General features: G+C 44.0%; 1 long non-coding RNA gene across 1 annotated transcript; it reads right to left on the bottom strand.

Moving 5' to 3' along the window:
• Window positions 1-207: 207 nt before the first annotated feature.
• On the bottom strand, window positions 208-17848 carry LOC148687545 (uncharacterized). The gene is made up of 3 exons (XR_015948319.1): window positions 17493-17848; window positions 15214-15340; window positions 208-524 (listed from the first exon to the last, which is right to left on the bottom strand). It is a non-coding gene; the product is annotated as an uncharacterized LOC148687545 (long non-coding RNA).
• Window positions 17849-18953: the final 1105 nt, after the last annotated feature.

Here is an 18953-nt window from a genome sequence, read left to right as displayed (position 1 = left end):
TTTGTCCGTAATTTGTATGCCTAATATATACGTTTCTGCAAACAGTTTCCCATAATAGAACACAGTTTGCATGTTATTTTCATTAATAAATGCATTCTTCATGCACACACATTACTTGGCAGGAGAACTGCGTGGCACAATTCTAAGTGTAAATTTAAACCATGGCTGTGTTATGGTTTGGCATTATTTCAGAAACTGCGAGTTAGGTAAATTTGGAGATTGTGGCTTTAATTACAGCATGGATCTGTCAAATGCCATCAACTGGGTGAGAGCAGGCACATGACTCCTAAGATCGCTTACAAAGATAAGGAAAAGACTTAGAAGTAACATATGAAGATGCTGCAGATATTCCAGCCCAGGTAGGTTTAATTGGAAACGTTCTCTAACATTTCCTGATCCTGTACGCTGATGACTTGTTTGGAGAAAGATGTCAGCTCTGCTCAGTCAGTGATTGCATTGCTAGGACTCCTTTGTTCCGAACTGGTCCAGTTAGTATAGCACGCACCTCCTGTAGTGGTGACGGCCTTGAAGGCAAGAAAGAAGAATGAGAAACGTCAGTACATTCATGGTCCTGATCCACCATTCTTTTTTTCTTTTTTTCAAAGAAAAAAAACCAGCCCGTGTTAATTTGCAGAGTCTTCTCAGTAGTGGCCTCTTCCTTATGGAACTCTCCCCCAAGATGACACTCTCAATAACAGAATTTAAGAAAGCTTTGGAAACCAACCAACTTCTCATCACTTTCAACTTAGTTTATTAATCATGCTGCCATTTTGTTGGCGTTTCAGAATTTTATTTTAATTAATTAATTAATTAATTAATTAATACCCCCGCCCTTCCCAGTCAAGACTGGGCTCAGGGCGGCTAACAGCAAAAATATCAACGCAAGTATAAAAGAAACAATTCAATTAAAATGCAGATTAATACAATGTTAAAATTCAATTTTAAAATTAAAATCTACAAGTATAAACCATTATAAGATAAAACCTTAGGGGAGGGTAACCCTGGGGTCAGACTGTGTCAGTCCAAAGGCCAAGCGAAACAGCTCTGTCTTGCAGGCCCTACGAAAAGATGACAAATCCCGCAGGGCCTTAGTCTCCTGAAACAGAGCGTTCCACCAGGTCGGGGACAGTACTGAGAAGGCCCTGGTCCTAGTCGAGGCCAGCCTAACCACCTTGTGACTCGGGATCTCCATTATGTTATTATTTGTGGACCTTAATGTCCTCTGCGGGGCATACCGGGAGAGGCGGTCCCGTAGGTACGAGGGTCCTAAGTCGCATAAGGCTTTAAATTAGTGCTATTTTTCTAGAAAAAGAGGTGCCAGAACTCAACATGAATGCCTCCCTTGTTCTCTTATAACCCCCCCCCCCCGAATTTAATGTATTTTTGGTTTCTTACATTTTTTTATTAAAAAAAATGAAATTCCCTTGCTGGTCTTGATATGGCAAGGTTGCGCCCTGGTCCTACATGCATTAGTTACATTTTGATTGGGCTGCTGCCGTGAATCTTATGTGGGGCTGCCTTTGCACTGGGAAACATCAGTTGGCGCAGGGTGCTTCTGCTGGGGCAAAGTGTTTGGATCACAGGAAACATTTTTTGGACTGCACTGGCTGCCAGTTCATTTCTGGGTGCAATTCAAAATGCTGGTTCTGGAAAGCTTGGGACCAAAGTACTAAAAGAACCATCTCTTCCTATGTGAATGTGCCTAAGATCATCTGCTGCACCCTTCTTGCACGTATTGCTGCCTTCTGGGGCACATATGGTGGTGACACAAGCGAGGGCTTTCTCTGTGGTAGCATCCCAACTAAGAGGTGGCAATCAGCTTCCCTTTTTTTGTGTTCTGCTGGCAACAGAATATATTTCTTTTCAAATAATATCTTGAATCTGGTTTGGTTTTTTTTTTGCTTTATGTAACTGGCTAATTGTTGGTCCTGGCTCTTTAGTCTCCTTGTTCCATGATGTTGCTTTTAGTCAGAAAACCATATTTTTTTATGATGAATTATTCTAATTTTTGTGTTCCTGTTTATATTTTTGTTAAAGCCACTTTGAATAACTTCTTCTTGGAGGGGAAAAATGGAGCATTTTTTTAAAAAATGTAAATCAATAAAATAAAGACTACTTTATTTTTATTTCTATGCTTATCTCTTATTGGATGGACCTATTTCAGAAAGGCTGCATATAAATGTACGAATAAAATAAACATCCATATTGCAATGCTCATAAAGTGATCCTTCCTTCCTTCCTTCCTTCCTTCCTTCCTTCCTTCCTTCCTTCCTTCCTTCCTTCCTCCTTCCCTCCCTCCCTCCCTCCCTCCCTCCCTCCCTCCCTCCCTCTCCTCCTTCCATAATATGATCTGGAGACAGGTAACAGCAATTTTAGCAAAAATGCATGTTTTGTCACTGAAAACTTTATAGTTTAACTACAATTTAAGTAGTTAAAGAGCATGGATGTAAGAAATCTGTTCCAAAAACTTATCAAATCAAATATGTCTTTTGTAGTTGCTGGTGATTTCTTTTTATGGTCATATCTAGATATTATTATTATTATTATTATTATTACACTCAGCAACCTGATTTACCACACCTTTAAGTGAACATATCAAAGCCCTCACCACACAACTCCTCCAGCACAATCTCAAACTCAATAGACATATACTGAGGCCTGTGGTGGAATCCAAAAACTCATCCCAGTGCTCCCCTACTAATGGAGGAGAAGGGGAGGCAACTTAGATGCTGGTAAGAAGCTCTGGAACAGATCTTTATGGGCTCTAGGGCCTAGAGGAAGGAAAGGGAAATGGCAAAAATCACCTCCCCTCTTTCACCATTAGTAGATGTCTCCTAGTGCATCAAAGCTGTATGCCCAAGGGCACCAGTTGGATAAATTAGTAGAATGGACTGTGCCATTTGGGGTTGTGGGGATGGGCAGTGCCATAACCAGTAGAGGTGTGTGCATCATTATGTGTTTACTGCAATGTCATACAAAGCAAACATTCGAGCAATTCTAAAAGAGGTAAAATGGTGGCAAGAATAACTCCAGCTGTGCAGATCTTACACTCCCCTCCAGGTTGAGGCTCCACCAAGCCCATTGTCACCAATGATGGGCCCTGCTAGGGCCTCAGGATTTGCACAATTATGCTGTGTGCTGGTGCCAGCCGGGTCACTTTTAGACACCCAACCATCTTAGCATCCTCCAGCCTCCCCAAAAAATATGGGTACCTTTAGCAGCAGTAGGAGTGTAGCCAAGCCCCAGAAGGCAATGCATGAGGAAGTTGCTGGATGCCCTGGAACAGCCTCACCAAACTTGCTGCCTTCCAGATTTTGATGTTATTTTGGTGGCTACAACTTGCATGCACCAGGTTTGGAAGGCTGAGCTAAGACAGCCTAGCAAGATCATATATATGTGACTAACCCTCAGGAGGAGAGGAAAGCTACACTGGCTCCTGAGCAAAAATTAACCATGGAACCTCCTTTAATTATGGGAATGATCAGCTTGTTTGTTTGTTTGTTAGTTTCAGTTAATAAATGATGTGATCATGGTTTTTTTTCAAAGGTTAGGCTAATATGGTAAGCAGATAACACACACAAACATACACACAGATTTCACATAGAAACTTTTTTTCCAGGAGGCAGCAATGGGCTGTCCACTGCAAAACACATAGGTGTACAGGAATGTCACAGCTAACACACACACACACACACACACACACACACACCAAAAAACCCATTATGTGTCTGCACAAGACTTTAGAACAGATGTGTCTGCACAAAGATCAAAAAAAGTCACCAAATTTCAAGTCAGTGGGCAGAAAGAGGGTGGAGAAGAGCTAAGCAGGTTTCACCTATTCCTTGTTTCCTCCCCAGATATTTGATTCTAACCCTATGAAGGTGCATGTGTCACATGTAACACATTTCCTGTTTTCAGATGAAACACTCTACTTGCAAGGCTAGCCAACATGGTGTCCTCCAGAAGTGGTTGGGCTACAACCAGGGGCGGAGGAAGGGGGGTGCGGTGGAGGCAGTCTGCCCTGGATGTCACCTCTGAAGGGGGTGACAAAATGCCAGGCAAAACTCACCACAGGGCCTGCAAACAGTCCTCCCTCCGGATCCCCCCTCAGCTGTAGGGCAGCTGAGTGGGAGGAGGCAAGCAGACTACTTGGAGGCCCCCATGGAGCATCCTGCCCTGGCTTCCCCCGCCACTGTGGGCAGCTGGCCCCGCCCTTGGGTGCAGGGCACGTGCGCTGCCCCAGGTGCCCGATCGGCTTGCTCCACCGCTGACTATAACTCCCATCATCCCAGATCATGGGCCATGCTGACTGCAGTTGATAGGGGCTGGAGGTACCAGAGGGCACCCCATTGGCGTACCCCTGCTTTACTGGTTGAAAGAAGACCATTTGACATAAAGTCATCTCTTGGATTGAAAGAGAATTGGCAGAGTTCTAAAGGAATGTGCGTGACATCAACATGTTATTCCAGATGGATACATAAAGGTAAAGGGACCCCTGACCATTAGGTCCAGTCATGACCGACTCTGGGGTTACGGTGTTCATCTCGCATTTTTGGCTGAGGGAGCCGGCGTACAGCTTCCAGGTCATGTGGCCAGCATGACTAAGCTGCTTCTGGCAAACCAGAGCAGTGCATGGAAACGCCGTTTACCTTCCCGCTTGGAGCGATACCTATTTATCCACTTGCACTTTGACATGCTTTCGAACTGCTAGGTTGGCAGGAGCAGGGACCGAGCAACGGGAGCTCTCCCGTCACAGGGATTCGAACTGCCAACCTTCTGATCAGCAAGCCCCAGGCTCTGTGGTTTAACCCACGGCGCCACCTGCATCCCATAGTTGGATACATACTGCAGTACAAAATGTAAGATAACTACTAAACTATCACCTGTTCTCTTTTTGCCTCCTCGACGACCACCTTTTTTTGTCCTGCCTCTCTTCCTACCACGTCCTTTCCCTTTACCGCAACCACCTTTCTTGCTGCGATGTCTGTGATATCGTCGGAATCTTGACATCTTCTCCTTCTCTTACATCTGTGTGGCAGATTTCTGCTCCAGGTGGAGCAAGATGCCTTCCTAGATCAGCTGGTGATGATCTGCTTGGGGTGTTGCATTGAAGCTTGACTTTGGCCCACAGGTCACCCATCAATTATGACATATGAGTGACTCTGCCTGCAGTGCTACATCATAATGGCCCGTCTCCTGGTACATCACTCCTTGTTTTCTGCAGCCTTAGAAATATTGGAGATGGCCACAGAATACCACCATTCTGCCTTCAGACTTGATATACCCTGGAAGGGTAGATTAAGGTCTCTGTCCTGTTCCTACTTTCTCTGTAGTAGCCAGAAGGAAATGCATAGTCTTCAGCAGTTATTTCTCACCCCAGCCATTTCTAGTGTCCTATGCGAAAGCTGTGCACTGGATTCAGATGAAGCCCAAATCAAATCAGGCTGATTTGTAGGAATCAAAGTTTCACTCAAGCCAGATGAGAACATCCTTGGATCACCCCAGATCAGATCCATCTGCTCAGAGCAGTCCAGGACATGAAATGGGAAGGAGGTAAGGAAGGGAAGGAAGGGAGAGAAGAAGGATGGGAAGGAAGGGTGTGCAGGAAGAAGGAGAAGCTGCAGGGGTCTGCTTTGCAAGCTCCTTGCCTGCAAAGACTTGGGTTAAACCACAGAGCCTAGGGCTTGCCGATCAGAAGGTCAGCGGCTCGAATCCACGCAACAGGGTGAGCTCCCGTTGCTCGATCCCAGCTCCTGCCTACCGTACCTAGCAGTTCAAAAGCACATCAAAGTGCAAGTAGATAAATAGGTACCGCTACAGCGGGAAGGTAAATGGTGTTTCCGTGTGCTGCTCTGGTTCGCCAGAAGCGGCTTTGTCATGCTGGGCACATGACCTGGAATCTGTACGCCGGCTCCCTCGGCCAATAACACGAGATGAGTGCCACAACCCCAGAGTCAGTCACGACTGGACCTAATGGTCAGGGGTCCCTTTACCTTTACCTTTAAGCTAACAATAGACTTCTCTGGAGATCTAATGCAATTGCAGTTTATTTGGCTGCTATCCATTGCAATGTTTCGAGTTGTGTCTCCACCTATGCTCATCAATATGTATAACTGACAATGAACACAAACATTACAAAACACCATGAGGCTCCAGTTATCATCTTTCAAAAAAACCCAAAACTTGGATAAGTGCTGGACCCCCTAGAACTGCTCACCGCTCTGAAAAATGGTGCAACAATGCAAATACTAAGTAAATATGCTCCATGATGATGTGGCTTGTTGCATTCCCATTGGCTTCCCATAGATACACAAGAGTTTCTTTTCTGCCAAGAATTCTGAGATGTTTTCATTCCTAGAATCATTCCTTCTTTCTTGAAACTCAACAGAGGACTCACTATGGTGGTATTAGGATACAGAGAAGGTCAACAACCATTTATTCATTCCCAGTGCTCTGTTAAACAAAATATGCCTTTTTCAGTTTAAGGGATATGTTTCTTCTCTTAGTCAGGTAAATTGATCCTCACATAAGTTGATCCATTAGAAATAAACCATGGGGAAATTAAATGATTTCTCCAATGGGAAGAATCATGTTTGTGCCCCTATTGCAGTTTGCAGTTCATGCCTTAAAATATAATATCTAATTTGAATGCAGGCCTTCCTCTAAGGAGTTCAAGGTGACATTTAGCCATACAATAACCCTGTCAGGTGGGTTAGGCTGTGAGGAAGAAACCGTCTCCAAAATAATCCTGTGAGTTACATTGAAAAATCGTCCAAAGAAATTGGATCGTGTGTGGATCGTGTTGTTCTATAGTTCAGTGTTTCCCAACCAGTGTGCCTCCAGATGTTTTGGGACTACAACTCCCATCATTCCTGATCACTGGTCTTGCTAGCTAGGGATGATGGGAGTTGTAGTCCCAAAACATCTGGAGGCACACTGGTTGGGAAACACTGCTATAGTTTAGCCACTAAGTGGCAGTGGACTTAGTTGTGCAAGTTAAGTCAGAGCTTTCTTGAGCAGTTCTGTTCTTATATAAGGACACAATAAAGCTTTTGTTTAGCTGCCTGCTTGGTGTGCATCCTCTGTGCCTTCCATGACAGTGCAAAAGACAGAGAGGTGGTTGAGCTTCTTAGCTATGGCCACTAGTTGCCAATAACTGGTAACTCATATGCTCTGTGACACTCATGTACTACATGCCAGATAAAGGCTTGTGCCTGCTGGTAGATTGGAGATGCAGTACTTCATACTTAATGGAGAGTAAGCTGAGTTGTTTATAACTTTGTGCTTCTACCACATTGATGTGGAATTTATTTCTTGCTGATAACATGAGGCCCTGGTTAGCTTTTAGCAGGTTGCTAGGGGACCATGAGCGTCTCACACTTGATTTTTATATAAAAGGGACTTTATTTTTAGATTTTTCACGCAATGTTGATTTGATTGCATCAGAGGAAAAGGAAAGGCATCAGCAATAACAGAGGATAAGGAGTTCAGAGCTATTTTTATCTGGGAGAGTTAACTTTGCTACTTCCTCACATTGGCCAATTTATCAAGATGACCTATACAAACCATTGCAGGCAGCAGTTAATTCTTATCAAGAAGAAAACCATCTTGCTGATGACTGTGGAATACAACAAATGAGGAATAAAGGAGATACTAGATAACTCAAACTGTATCTTACTGAATCCCTCAACCTTGCTTTCTTGTTATTAAGTCATATTAATTCCCTCTTTTGCAGTTAGAATTTAGGATTTTGTTGTATTTATGAATGTGGGACATATATGGAGTTGTGGCGCATTAATTCATGCATTTGTAAGTGCAGGTTTCCATACAATTTTTGTTACACAGGGTCTTTAAACTTGGGTCTTTAAACATGGAAGCAGAAGGTCTCTAAAGTAGAATTCGGGTGATAGTACAGTTCCTGCTCTGTGGCTACTCACAGAAACCTATTCTGGATTGGGAGTCAGAACTTCCTAAAAGGGTCGGCTTCATACTTCTGGCCAATTGTATAGGTTGCATAATCAGTGAGGTGCAAAAGTGAGTTGTGAACTCGAATGCTCTCCCTTGCCATGGGTGGAGCCTCTAGCTTACTACAGCTGCTAGTTTGTAATCACACCTATACCTGTTCCTCAGCTTATGCCCTATGTAATATCAAGGGTGATACCCAACTAATACATCCCATCAGCACATACATTTCCACTTGTGCTATGCAACTTCCCCCTGCCCTCTCCCTCCCTATGCACCACCTAAATCTGTTCCAGGGGTTCCTTTAAGCCTCCTGAGCAGATATTGGGAGGGTGTTCAGGAGACAGGGAATGTTCTATTCCTCAAGTGGATATCCTTGCAATGATAGGAAGTTGGATTGTGGAGCAGGTAGTTGCGGTTTTGGAGGAGCAGCTTTGGGACCCATGCTAGGCCTAATTGGGCCTTTGGGCTGGAAGTTCCCCACCATTGCTTTAGCATGAACAAGAAATTATGCTAGAGAAAACGAGCAGACAGTCCCATGAATGGTGCCTTCTTATGTAGACCCTGGTTCATACTAGTGGTTGTATGCATGATATCTGTTAGGAGCTCCTGGAGTGAGAACAGCTGGCTTTGGTTCTGTGTGCAGTGGATCCATCTGATAAACTATCAGACCTGCAGTTTGGAACTTGCAGCTTGGCAGTGAAGCAAGCTCCAGCTTTGGGTTGTTTTCCTGTCCACTGGACTCTCCTGGACAGGGAGGGCTATAAAAGGGTTTCTGTTTAGGCTAGGATTCCCTGAGCAAGATGTCATCCTGGCTCTTGTGAGCTTCTGAGCATTCCACCTAACCTTGGTTCTTTGGTCCTGCTTCCTGGCCCTTGGTCTGTGACTCTGGCTCCTAGCTTGAGCTTTTGGTCCTGACCCTTGGCTCTTGATTTCCTAGCTTGGCTTCTGGCTCATGTCCGATAGCCAACTACAGCTCAGCCTTGAAAAAAGCTCTCACCAACTACATGTAAAACTTATCTTCTTGGGCAAAGTATGAACCAGTCCTGGGAAGATACAGTACACTTAGATGGAATACCAGGTGAATGGGCAGAGATCATGAACCTTGTCTAGACATCTTCCCTCTAACTACTGGTTCAAATTAGGTCTTTTTATCAGTCCAGCACTGTCCTTACATGTTTCCACAGGAGCATAGTGAGCACAGAATAGTTAATTTGACCTCTACATTCTGGAATTTGATACAGTATTCAGTATTCCAGGAGTTTGACTGTTGTTAAATTCAATTAACTTCACTTTTTCTTCCCCGCCATCACAGCTGCTCTGTAGACTGTTGACAAAGTGCTTGAACACCCTGTAAAACACCTTGAGATGTGTTGATACGAAGTCAGCTGGATAAGAAGGTGAAGTTGGTTGATGTTATTTTTGTGTGTTTCATTATGTTCCATGCAAATCATAGGCTGCCCAGAGCTGCCTACACGAATTGAAATATATTCATAGCAAGCACCAAGTTCTTTCATTTGCAAAACAAACCCACCGATTCAATTATGCATATCAGAAAATAGAACATCCAGTTTTAGTCAGATAATACAAGCTGTATTGAAAATAGCGTCTATGAGAGAGAGGGTACAATCAGACGGTGTAGCCTTATAGCGGTATTTTTGCATTTCTTTTTCCAGCCAGCTTGTCAAACTGTTCCTGCTACTTCTTTTTATTCCACTTATTTCCCCCAATATTCATGGTTATTTTCATTCATGCCAGCAGGCATGCTCTCTCTATATGGTTTGACTTTGCAGTCTTTACTCCTCCTCTCCATGGTCTCCTCTAAAGTCTTCTCACCACCATCACCATTTCTAATATGCTTGTTTTGGGCTGCTAGAGGCAGGCACGCCGAGTTGGGCCCCACATGGGGGGGGGGGCTATTGTGTGTGCATCACACGTGTGACACCCCATCCCCCGTCGGGCTACACCTACTGGGAAGCTCTCCAAGCCTCCCACCCAGCACAATGGCACTCGCTCGATGCAACAGGGGATAGCAGCCCTCTCAATATTGGGGGGACTCCACCCCTGCCTCAAAATATTGAAGGGACTGAAGCCCCTTGCGCCCCATATATCCAGCACACCTGACTGGAGGGACACTCATGTTCTGAGCTGACACGTAATTGTTTTGATAGGCAATGCACAAGAACAGCATGCCTAATTGCCCCATCTTCCAACAGTGTGGAATGAGCCTCAATACTCTGAATCCTCAGAATTCTAGGGGGGGGGACACCTAGCAGAAACGTTAACAAATCACAAATAAGAGAGAGAGGGAGAGAGAGAGAGAGAGAGAGAGAGAGAGAGAGAGAGAGAGAGAGAGAGAGAGAGAGGACTGCCTAGTTAGAGAAGAACTCAAGTGGACCACAAGAAACCCAAACAGAATTCTGTGTGTGAGCTATGGATGCATAGCACTAGTTAAGTGCAAAATAGAGCAGCAACAGGCATCAGTCTATTCCATCACCATTTGTATCAAGCTGCATCACAAGGAGACTGCTTGCTGGAAGACAAGGGTAACAGAAATCCCACCCACCTCATTTTGATAGGGTGCCTTAAATTCTTCTGGGGAGCTACAATAAGAAGCATGCCTTCCTCCACTGTCAATGTTGCTGCCAGCATTCTCTCAGCTGTTCCCATACTAGTATCAACAAGAGGGGTGTGTGCCTTTGGACAGCTGAATTTCTGATATCCCAAGTGAACCCAGTGCCCTTAAGCAAGACGCAGAACTTCCCAGCAGGCCCCTTGGCTATGCTCAAATTGCTGGGCTGCTGATACTGCAAACCATCCTCCTTCTCTATGGACTGTGACCCAAAGTAACACAGTTAGTAATGAAGAGAAAGTATGTCTCAGTGCTTAACCTCCTATGAAAGCAGTAGTGCTTGGGAAATGGGACAAATATGTGGATTAGAACTTAATTACCCTTCAGATTCTCCGGATTTTGTGATACAGTTCTTGACTCAAGAAATGGAACAAAATGAGTTTTAAAATGCATATTTTTATGATAGAATATTTAAGTACAAATTTTGTTATAAACAGGGATTTAATTGTAGATTTTTGTGTCCCTCATCCCATTTACCCCAGTGACATGCAGCAAAGCTGCTGTGGGTGGGACCATTTAAAGCTCAGCATGCATATCCTATACCCCTTGTGGTGGCTGAAATTCCTCCGTCTTTTAATTGCTGCTTTTCAAGCGATACAGATTTCAAATGAAAGGCAGGCATATTATGTATAATATTAATGTCATTTCTGGTTTGGCCCTTAGACTGTTGGGTGTACCTCTTTTGGATGAGTGTGGTTGAGAATCCCCCATGTCTACAATATTCCTTTTTGGGGGAAAAAATCAAGAAATACAGACTAAATGGTTTTCTCCCCTCTGTTTAAGTGAACAATATTATAGCTTCTCATTCCTTGGAATACATCAGACTCCACTAACAATCCACCCATTTGTTCAGCAGAATTTAATGTCCTTGACTGAACAAATACTGCATTGGCTCGATCATCTAAAGTGGTACCCATAAAAGTCTTGGCAAGGGTTTCTCATATATATATATATATATATATATATATATATATATATATATATTCCGTAAATTACAGTTTGTGCAGTGGAGTCTCCCTAATCAGACTTCAACACAACTTCATTTTATTGTGGAGGAGAAGAGAAAGGCAGAAAGGGCAGGGAGTTATGGCTTTGCATTCCTAATGCAGATCTGGAGTCAGTGGTACTAGCTAGGACCGGGTTCTATTATACCAGTTGCTTAATTTAGGCCACTTTACAAATGTACAGTATTTGGAGCACTGTAAGCAGATGTTTTCATGTAATCAGCAATTCCCAGAGTTGCCTGGGGAAATGGATTGACTGCTAAACCCTGCTGAGAATTGTAGCTCTTGGGAGGGTAACTGTGGTCTCCTAACAAATCTCAGCACCTTTAACAAACTACAGTTCCTGGCATTCTTTGGAAGAAGTCTGTGACTGTTTAAAACAGTGCGACACTGCTTTAAATGTATAGTTGAGATGTGGCCTCAGAGACAAAGCATTTCTGATGCTGGAGGTTTAATTTAGCCATTGTGCCTAGTACCCATGGATAGCCTTATCCTCCATGATCTAATCCAGGCATCCCCAAACTTCGGCCCTCCAGATGTTTTGGACTACAATTCTCATCATCCCTGATCACTAGTCCTCTTAGCTAGGGATCATGGGAGTTGTAGGCCAAAACATCTGGAGGGCCGCAGTTTGGGGATGCCTGATCTAATCCTTTCTGAAACGAGTGTTTATGTGAATACAGTCGTACCTCGGGTTACAAACACCTCGGGTTACAAACAACTCGGGTTACGAACTGCGCAAACCCAGAAGTATTTTCGGCCGCGCGCGCGCACGGTTTGCGCATGCGCAAAGCGCGAAAGTAGCGCTTTGCGCATGCGCAAAATGGTGGTTCGGGTTACGAACTTTTCGGGTTATGAACTGCGACCCGGAACAGATCATGTTCGTAACCCGAGGTACTACTGTATTGGTTAATGTATTGATCTTGAGAAATCTCTCTCTCTCTGTGTGTGTGTGTAGCTAAGTACCAAAGCGAATGATCAGCGACTTGAAAAGGATGGTTTTTTGTGGTTGTTTAAATGTGCATTTGGATAAGCTTTAATTAGGCCCAGGAATCTCAGCAGATTCTCACTTCCAGGAGTCAGACCTGGAACAATGCACAAGCTGGAAGGAAGCTCCTTCCATCAACCACACATAGGAGAAAGCTGATCATGTAACACCTTGAGCTTAGCCACTCTGCTGTGTTTCCACCCACAACTGCTATTAACAGACGTGTTTTAAAACCCTTCTAGCACTGATGATGACATATGGGGAATAAGAGGAATAATTAAGACCAGAAACGCAAAACTCTGCTAGCCCAAGCAAGGAAAACAAGAAAATAAGCACGATGACCTAACTGGGGAGGAAAAACAAACAAGTAAAACAGGAAGCTACCTGCCTCTGGGCTCTGTGAAAATTAATATTAGGGTAGTGGGAGGGCTTTTGCCACAGACTTCCCTTGTTAGACCTACTCCCAGAAGTGGCTCTCCTGGTGGGATGGAGCCACTACTACACTAGATTCCTAGCAGGTGATCACTATTGCTCAACCAGAGAATGAGAGGTGAGGTGGGATGGAGGTCGGCGTGGTGCAAACGTACTGGCAGAGCTAATCAGTACTCCTGCTCTACTGTGCTAATCTCCCTGCTGCCTCGCCGCTCTGCCTCCCGGTATGTAGTAGTGACACACCTAGCAAGCTGCTTCTCTCTATTCTATTCTGAGCCTCGTGGCCATCTCTGGAGCTACTTCGCTTTAGGAGAATATCGTCTGGTGCTTGCTTTCATCAGGATGGATCTTCAGCAGGGGGAAATCCTTATGGCTTAACTTGGTCCACAGGATTAGGGTGAAGCTTGAGGTTACGCTAAATGTGCACTGAATGCTTGCAAATTGTATTTGCACATAGGGTTGGGTGGATGATATTATTTCTGGCCCTTGTCAATTTTGCATAAATTCATTCATAGAATCATAGAGCAGGAAGCGGCCATAAATCCTTTCCATTCCATTTCTGCATTAACCTGCAGTTTTATAACAACTCTGGGTGCACATTTGAATTTACATATGAATTTAAATACTAATTAACTGAGATGACATACATTTTCTGCCTTGGCTGCAGATTTATACTATTTATAGAGGTTTTTGAATATTAAGAGGCTCAGAAATGCTTTTTAAATAAACAAACAGTATCTTTTCACAAAATACTCTTTAAATACACAGTTAACTAAGTAGATAAATAGGTACCACTCCGGCAGGAAGGTAAACGGCGTTTCCATCTGCTGCTCTGGTTTTGCCAGAAGTGGCTTAGTCATGCTGGCCACATGACCCAGAAGCTGTACGCCGGCTCCCTCGGCCAGTAAAACGAGATGACCGCTGCAACTCCAGAGTCGTTCGTGACTGGACTTAACTGTCAAAGGTCCTTTACCTTTTTTATATATAACTTTGATGTATTTTATCTAAAAATAGTTTATTTTTTAAAAAAACAATTTATAATGTATTTTTGGTATGCTTTTTCTGAGCCAAGAGTTATATTGCAAAATTTGAAAAAGTTTGAAATCGGAAGGATAAATTCTGTTTTGATACATACCTTAGCCTAGAAGGTACAGATTGGGTTGGTTCACATCTGAATTCACAGAAATCTTATTCATTCGAGCATCCCTGAATGTTCATTGAGTTCTCATTTCCCTCTCTGCAACATCCAGAAAAACCTACCTTGGGTATGCCCACAGGGACATTTGGCTTTCCTTCCTTTGAGCAGCAAATTCCCTAATGCCACATTGCTGTCTACTTTTGGTGGTCCTCCTCGAGTTTAAAAGCAATTTGACATGGGAAAAGGGGTTCTGCTGATTAAGAAGCACTAGCCCAATGTCCTCTTGAGTATGCGGAACTCACTGAGCAGCAGTGTGATGTAATAGCCAATGATACGGAATGGGGGTGAAAATAATGGGTGACCTCATGACCTCATGACATGAGTTAAGTTCTACTGCAGGAGTGAAAAGCTGCAGCTCCCCATAGGTTTTTGGACTGCAGCACCTCTCCTCTCTAACCATTGTCCATGCTGGCTGGGGGCTGTTGGGAATTGGAAATCCAACAACCTCCGGAGGGCTGTGGATTGGCCAGCTCTGTTCTACTGCATGCTATTGCGGTATATGTGTGTAGTTTTCCCATTTCACCTGCATCTACTCATTGACTGTAATGTAGAGTTCAGTCCCTAGCCTGAATTACACATTGTCCTTACCCCACCTCAGCAGACTGGCAAGTTGCTGTAAAGGTGTAGCACATCCAACTGAAAATATTGGGGCATTGTTACACTACAGACTTGTAAAGGTTTTGCAGTCATTCTCTCATCTCAGAAGAGAGAGGCTAGAATCTCTTAACTGGCCATCTTCAGCTTCCGTACCAGATAGCAATACACAGGATTATTTGGGGAAACTCAAGACAGTTATAAAATGGTCCTGAGTCAGGAATCATAGAATCATAGAGTTGGAAGAAACCACAAGGGCCATCCAGTCCAACCCCCTGCCAAGCAGGAAACACCATCAAAGCATTCTTGACATATGCCTGTCAAGCCTCTGCTTAAAGACCTCCAAAGAAGGAGACTCCACCACACTCCTTGGTAGCAAATTCCACTGCCGAACAGCTCTTACTGTCAGGAAGTTCTTCCTAATGTTTAGGTGGAATCTTCTTTCTTGTAGTTTGAATCCATTGCTCCGTGTCCACTTCTCTGGGGCAGCAGAAAACAACCTTTCTCCCTCCTCTATATTAGGAATGCACCTAAAAGGTTTCAGAGAAGAAATACAAGGGTCAGGACAAGAGATGTGCTGGAGCAGAGGCAAAAAGTTAACGTATCCCACTAGAAAACAGAACTGATAGTAAGAATGGGTCTGGGTCAAGGATTCAAGTCAAAGTCAAGGAAGCCTGAACCATGAGATTCATGCTTTTGTCCATGCGTGGGAACAGCAGAGGGAGAAGGGAGGCCAGCAGACTTAGTACACCCCATACATTCAAAGCATATTTAAATCATGCTGCACCCCCCCCCCAAAAAAACCGAATCCTCAGAAATATAGTGCTGGGAATGCTAGTTATGTTGGGGGGGGGGTTAAACTACAGTTCCACTGTAGTTATTCATCCCAAAGAGCTCTCTTATCCTACTGAGCACATAGGGAATAACGTAAAAAGATGAGGGTTTGGGAAATAGTCCCAGCCAGGCCATCTTGGGAGCAAGTGATTTGAGATAATCTCACAATCACAAAGCACAGGATCTATGAAATCTCATGACTGTAAACTTTTATTCCTTCTAAATATACAGAAAGGAAAAGTATAAAAAGGGAGACAGGCCATCTGGGAAAAACCAGTATTCTCTGAGTCTTTTTCTGGGAAACATCACATTGAAAATTGGCAACGTTTCAGCAACAGGAGATGAGGAAAGAGGGATTCTGAAGACTTGAATCACAATGACACATATGCATCACGAGGGGGGGGGGATATTTTCATACTGATTCATCTCTGAAAGAAAGATCCCTATCTACATTTCTTATCTCAGCAAAAGTAAACAAAGAATATAAGTGATTAAGCCTGGGATGGGCTTTAGTGCCCTGATTTTTAAACATTAATTTAAGAACAGGGCATAACTGACATCTTGTCCATTTGTTCTTTCGGAGAACCACTTCTGTATTTTTCACAGCTATCCAACAGGAAAAAATTCAAAGGACACAGCTTTCCCTAGTATGGCGATCCAGTGATGGCAAGGATGGGGGGCAATGAGCTCCATCTGTTAATTTCTGCCTCTTGTGATGGGCACGGTGGTTTAGGGTTACAGAGAATGGAGGCACAAGCCGTTCAATAAATGACTACAACCAAGGCAAGCAAATGGTTCAGAACTGTGCAAATGTGTCCAAACCATGAGAGCTGCATTCAATTTGCATCTTTCACTCATTTGTATACAGACACACAAAAACACTTGGCATAATCCCATAGCTGCCAAGTCTCCCATTTTCCCCGGGAAACCCCCATTTTTCCAGCTGTCCCCAGCCGAAAAAAACGGATCTTTTGGTTTTTTCCCGGTTTATTCTGGCACGATGGCCATTTTGGAACTGGGCGGAGCATGCTCAGAAGCAACTTTTGATGCTGCTCTGCCCAGTTCCAAAATGGCTGCAGTGTGACTTCTGGTGCGGCAGCCATTTTGGAACTGGGCACAGCAGCATCAAAAGTCACTTCTGAGCATGCTCCGCCCAGTTCCAAAATGGCAGCCGCGCTACTTCCGGTATGCTACTTCCGGTCCGGTCCCTTATTTTTCAGAGAGGAACTTGGCAGGTATGCATAATCCTACACACTTGCCATCAATAGGTACATACCTCATCCTTTCTCTCCCCTGAGCACGTCCTTCCCTGGTTGAGGCAGATCGGGGTGAAGAGGAAGTGATGATCACTTCCATCATGGCACCCTGGGCACAGAGATTTAAACCTCCCTGCTCAGCATGCTGTGACAAGGGATAAAAATGACCCATCCTGGTTCAGAGACAAGGGGTGAGGAAGAGTATGACCTGAGGGAATGCGCGCACACACACAATGGGAATAGTCCCAGGGTGTGTGTGGATGGAGAGGCCTGCTGGGTGGGCTACAGGTGCCCCCCCCCCCCCGCTTTCCAAAACAGCACTGGGTAGAACTTATAATCAGAAACTAATCACAGCATTTTCCCACTGGGGCAATCCAGTGCAAAGATCAGGCTGCACCTTTGAGCATATCACCTTAAAACTTATTTTCCCCCCCCCTACCATAGATGCTTTTTCTTCGCTGGCTCTGAAAGACACTCCTGAAACATAAATATCTGCACACGCACATACACCCCCTCCCCCAATTTAAGATCGAAATCATACTAATAATTAAATAAGCCATTCCGCTGCAGAGAAGACTCCCTCAGAGATTACCCAAAGAGATAAGCAATTGTTGATGCAGATGAAGTACCACTGCCAGATCCAATGTCTCTCGGTCACAGAGTCCGTGTATGAGATGAATCTGATAAGGCAGAATTGATTCCACAGGCAGAGGCGAGAGCCAACATCCTGGAGCACTGCAACGGAAATGCTGACATTTATGAACTCAGGCATTCATAAATAAAGCATCTTACAGCCATGGCGAAGGAAGGAAAGCAAGAAGGAAAGAGAAGAAAGATAAAATTCACAGAATGGAAAATCCATTAAGGCTTGCCTGTGACAATCCTATATCAGATAGGGGAAGAGTGATATGTAAGACTTCCATTAAGTCAAAGATGCTCTCAATTCTCTGCATTTTTCTCCTGGGCTGGAATTTCACTTGGAATCAACTTAGAGTCATAAATAAAAATGATTGTTGCTGTACCTCGTCTTTGTACATTCCCTCCCCCATCCCTGACGCACAACCCAATGTTGTGCAATGAACACTGCTTGAATGGGACTCGGGAGATTGGCTCCAAATCCAAATTTTTCTTGTAGGGATCTTGTGCTTATGACACAAGCAGAAATGCAGCAGGTGAGACTTCCCTGTCATTGAATCTCTGTGCTTGGTAAAGCTTCACCTGCAAGCTATCTTGCTAAATTGCCATCTCAAACAGCAGCAGCCCTACGAAGAAGGAAAAGGAACAACAGAACTTTACTGATGGATTCACCAGAGGCTTTAGACAGTGCCTCAGCCTTATTTTCCCCCCATCTACAAAATGGGTAGAGCAGTGAAATATCTGCTCTGTTGTTATAAAGCAAAATATGGCACGGGGATGTTGTTCCCTGAATGTTTTAAGACAGGGGTGTCCAAATTCCAAAAGACTGTGATCTACTCCCACTATAAATAAACTGGCAGTGATCTACCCATTGGATTGACTGAAGTTGTTGAGCTTTGGGGGGGGTCGATCAATGGAGATCACGCAGTTGACCAGGATCAACCAGGGACAGCCCGCGATTGACCAGTAGATCACGATCGACGACAGGCCTGTTCTAAGACAGTGTTTCTCAACCTTTTTTGGGCCAAGGCACACTTGTTCCATGAAAAAAATCACGAGGCACACCACCATTAAAAAAGTTAAAAAAATTAACTCTGTGCCACCCTATATTGACTATATAATTATGACTGTAAGACAGTGTTTCTCAACCTTTTTTGGGCCAAGGCACACTTGTTCCATGAAAAAAATCACGAGGCACACCACCATTAAAAAAGTTAAAAAAATTAACTCTGTGCCACCCTATATTGACTATATAATTATGACTGTAAGAAACACTTGCCAATTGCTGTGTTGGTTGCAATCTCCTGTAATAAGGCTTCACAAGCCGCTGATTTCTCTGCCAGCACAATCCTTTGCTCAGCAAGTTTCAGGTTGTGCTCATCCAGCCAGCTTCTTTAAGTTTGTCTAAAACCACCCT

This window comes from Zootoca vivipara, chromosome 1, assembly GCF_965207765.1.
Source record: "Zootoca vivipara chromosome 1, rZooViv2.hap1.1, whole genome shotgun sequence".
Lineage (NCBI taxonomy): Eukaryota > Metazoa > Chordata > Lepidosauria > Squamata > Lacertidae > Zootoca > Zootoca vivipara.
The sequence above is the reverse complement of the archived record's forward strand: the minus strand, read 5'-3'. Positions and strand labels throughout refer to the sequence as shown.